The following is a 5,000-nucleotide window of genomic DNA, read 5'->3' as shown; positions in this document are numbered from 1 at the left end:
AGTATTTACAGAGACCACTAATGGCTGGCAACGATCCTGCCTATTCCAGCTCATAAGACGAGTCCACGGCACCCCGCTGCTATAAATATAATTAAAACTTACTGGAATGGCTACAATTTGTATATTTACTTACTTCGACAACTGTGGAGAGAGTCTACATTACCCTGAGACTCAAAACCTTCCAGGATCGATTCGTTTGGTAGTGAAGCCTCCAAATATAACAACCTTTGGCTTTCGACTGATTTTCTTCGTTAGAAAGAAGCTCTTTTAGTACTAAGATGTTTAGATTTTTTGTATTCATTATTCTACTATTCTTGTAGTAACCACATTCCTCTTTTAAATCCAACCAGTCAGTCTTAGTAAGTTGTTGGTTTACCAATATATTCCATACAAACTTGGCATATCAACAACGACAACTAGCGAACGATTTAACGTCACCAATTCCTCGAAAGGTAATTGTATCTTTGCATTTTCTGTTGTGCGTCAACAGATTTCGTCTCTATGCAGAGGTAGCAGAAGAATGTTTTTCCTATCCCTTTCACAGGGACGAGGAAGAATTTTTTGTTCTTGTGAAGGTTGAAGGTTTCATGTTTTATGACTTCAGATTGAGAATGATGTTCCCTTGTCCACTATTGGGAACATTGAGGTAGTTTAGAATATTACTTCCCACGTGTCTTGAAATACTTCAACTGAATGAAGTGTTCTGGGGTTAGACGGCATATAAGTAATGTATGACACCAGGGTAAATGGATTTCCCTTGTTTTGATAGCGGTGTTTTTGTGTCAATTCTCCCCAAAAGTGAAAAATGTGTACTTGCATATTTGATTAGAAAATATCTTTTCTCCATATAATTTGACTCGTTTCGGCCCACGTTCCACATATTTTTCTTCTTCTTCTTCTTCATTGACAAAGCTTACCACCCCAGTGAAAGCCCTATTATCAATTTTACGAGATGTGGTTCTGTGCTGACAACATATTTCGAACGGTCTCAAAGGGTCTGGTCTCGATCTTGAACCACAGTCTCGAACTGCAATTTCGGTCACGAACTATAGTCTCGGACTCGAGCTAAAGTCTCACTCTTGAGCTACAGTCTCGGTCTCAAGCTACAGTGTCGGTCTCGAGCTACAGTCTCGGTCTCGAACTATAGTCTCGGCCTCTAGCTACATTTTTGGCCTCGAGCTACAGTCTCGGTCTCGAACTACAGTCTCAGTCACGAACTACAGTCTCGGTCTCGAGCTACAGTCTCGGTCTCGAACTACAGTCTCGGTCTCGAACTACAGTCTCAGTCTGGAGTTACAGTCTCGGTCTCGAACTAGTCTTGATCTCGAGCTACAGTCTCGGCCTCAAGTAACAGTCTCGGCCTCGAGCTACAATCACGCTCTCAAGCTAGTCTCGGCCTCGAGTTACAGTCTCGGTCTTGAGCTACAATCTCGGTCTCGAACTACAGTCTCGTTCTCGAGGTACAGTCTCGGTCTCGAGTTACAGTCTCGGCCTCGACCTACAGTGTCTGTCTCGAGCTAGTCTTGGCCTCGAGTAACAGTCTTGGTCTCGAGCTACAGTCGCGGTCTCGGACTACAGTCGCGGTCTCGAGTCCCGGTCTCGGTCTCAAATAGTCTCGGTCTCGAACTACAATCTTGGTCTCAAACTTCAGTCTCGGTCTAGAATACAGTCTCGGTCTCGAACTTTAGTTTCGGTCTCGAACTACAGTATTGGTCTCGGACTACAGTCTCGGTCTCGAACTGCAGTTTCGGTCTCGAGCTAGTCTCTCTCCCGAATCATAGTCTCGGTCTCGAGCTATAGACTCGTCCTCGTGCAATAACTAAGAATATGTCGTGCGTGTTTAATTATGTTACGCATATAAAATTAGATAACAAATCAAAAGTGCATTAGCTTATCTCACTTGTTCTCGCGGAACTCTTAGGGACCTTTTGTGGAACCTTAGGGTTCCGGGGATCCCTGGTTGAGAAACGCTGCTCTATAGGATGGATGGACAGATGAATTCACACATACAAATACATACATACATACATACATACATACATACATACATACATATATGCACACATATATACATACACACATATACATACATACAACAAGAGGCCTCTTCCCCATTATAGGGAAGGTAGCCAGATAAGGCATGCACCCATCCCACACCCATTTGTTTTCCTTCTTTTAATCGCAGCTCCTTGTGATTAAAAGGCCATCCGTGGTTTCCGCCCACTGCCTGGGTCCGAAGCAACGAAACAGACATAACCCTTCCTCGGTCCCTGACAGACAAAAAAAAAAAATCTTTTTACACATTTTAAGCATCCTAGGTCTAAGTTTAATCACTCACCTCAACTAGAAAACTCTTATGTTCAGTGCATCTAGAAACTAACTAGAAATATGAAAGGGTTTGCCCATCTATATCTATATTCCTTGGTAATACATACATACATATACCAAGGCTTTTTCCCACTTCCAAGGGAGGTAGCCAAAAAGGGAAAGGCATAAAAACACTCCCACCCATTTCATCCCTAAATACACTCCACACCCCTCCCACCCTTCCTCTCATCAGAGCACCTCCTGGATGACGGGTCATCCCTGCACCCAGCCCACCGCCCAGGGTCAGAAGCAGTGTCGCAAGACACAGTACATCCACAGCAAGGCCGCTTCATTTAATCGGCGACCCCCCCCACTCCGTCCCCCTTTGCATATAAGGCGAGGACGGGGAGAAATCCCTTCGGGCTGCGTCAAAATTTACTCACACATACTACCAAACCCCCCATCATCCATATACAACCATTCTCCATTCACCTCTGTCTTCCGTCCTCTCCCTTCCTTCCTCAACAGACATTCCCCTCTTCCCCAAAGCCCCCTTCACCCCATCCATCCACCTCATCCTAGGACGTCCCCTCATGTTCACTCCCTCCACATCTGCCTTCCATACCTCTTTTACTAGTCTTTCTTCACTCATTCTTTCCATGTGTCCAAACCATCCTAATATTCTTTCATCAACCCTATCTCCCAAATCCTTTTTCACCCCTGTTCTCCTCCTCACCTCCTCATTTCTCACTCTATCCAGCCTAGTAACCCCCACCATACTTCTCAGACACCTCATCTCAAACACATTCAAACTCCTTCTCTCTTCTTCTCTTATGTTCCACGTTTCTGCCCCATACAGTGCTGTTGGCATAATCACTCCTTCATACAGTCTCCTCTTCGCATCCATTCCCAAATGTCTATTCCTCATTACACTCTTTAAACCACCAAGACATTTACTCGCTTCTCTCAATCTACATTCTACCTCCACCTTCACTCCACCTTTTCCTGCTACACTTGCACCCAAGTATCTAAAACTATCCACTTGGTAATGCTGAAATAAATTTCAGGGGGTGCTGGTAGGTGCCGAATACATGGCGGTAAAATATCACTTCCATATTTTTTATTTTTTCTCAGGTTTTCCTGTTTCTTTTATCAACAATAATGACAGTTGCTTTTAAATTTGAGGAATCTACAAAGCAAATGATTAGGTAGTATGTCACTTAACTTGCCTTTATCCTTTTAGTAATCAGATGTTAACTAGTCAAGGAATGCTAGACTGCCTAGACCTGACCATAGAGGTACCCTTAGGGTTGTAAAAGGTCAAGAAACGATGGTCTAGATCAGGGGTGAGCAAATTTTTAATTGCAAAGGCCACATTCAGAAATTCACTATTTCAAAGGGCCACATAGTATATTAAGTAAAAAAGAAGAAAAATTAAATAGGCTGAATAAAAATATCTTTAAACTTATTTTTTGGTTAATTAATATTCTAAAATATAAACTTCACATGAAACACATTTATTTGAAAAGCAAAGTAACTCAGTTAAGATATTTTTTTTATTAACTAATATTCTACAATAACGTGAGTATGACTTGATCTTGGCAGGCCGTAGTTTGTTCACCCGTAAGGGGAGACGTGTTTTGAGCTCGGCTCGAAAGTATGGGGTCAAACAGTGTGTGCAAATGGCTATCACCAATGGCTTCCGTGGTTACGTGGCAAGATCCAAGCCCAAGGCACTACAGCGGCTGCGCGCATAAAACAAGTAATTCGGTCAAAGAAATACCGGTGATTTGGTAACTGCACAAACACGCGCGCACGCACACACACGTACGTACATATCATACTGTACATACAGGTATTCATAACACGAACGCACGGGGACGCATGTGCACACACGCGCGCGTGCAAACACACACACACGCGCGCACGCACACACACACACACACACACACACACACACACACACACACACACACACACACACACACACACACACACACACACACACACACACACACAGGTAGAGCGCTGAACTGGGAAGCAGAAATGCTCCCAGCACCCAGTTCGAATCCTGCCCAGGGCCGAAATTATTTCGGTATCGCTGTGCCTCGGGTCGTTACTCTGACTCTCGTGGGCGGGGAGTTGGGTGTGTGTGTGTGTGCAAGGTCATAGCATTACCCATAGATCGGACCTACGAGCTCTGAGCTCTCTTCCAGGAGGGAAATAGCTGTCGATCACGAGTCCAACACGTGATCCAAAGACCAAATGAATACACACACACACACACACACACACACACACACACACACACACACACACACACACACACACACACACACACACACACACACACACACACACACACACACACACACACACACACACACACACATACAGTCTCGAAATCTGCTTCAATCCTATCCCAACCTATCACATCACATCTTGCACTTTAAGAAAGAAATGTCCTTTATATTTTATTTTACTTTACATTAATATACGCATAGGATAAAACAATTATGAACTAATTGACCTGATATTCTTCTTTAACCTTTTTCTCAAACTATCCTATCATATCAACTCTGAAATCCTAGCCTATCTTAATGAATATCTTACTAGAAGGATATCTAGGATGTGGGAGCCCTATATTATTCTCTTCATACCTTGTTTTTAATCTTATTCTAATCATGATCAAA

This window comes from Oratosquilla oratoria, chromosome 29 (assembly GCF_046742065.1).
Source record: "Oratosquilla oratoria isolate Oo_2021 chromosome 29, ASM4674206v1, whole genome shotgun sequence".
NCBI lineage: Eukaryota > Metazoa > Arthropoda > Malacostraca > Stomatopoda > Squillidae > Oratosquilla > Oratosquilla oratoria.
The sequence above is the reverse complement of the archived record's forward strand: the minus strand, read 5'-3'. Positions refer to the sequence as shown.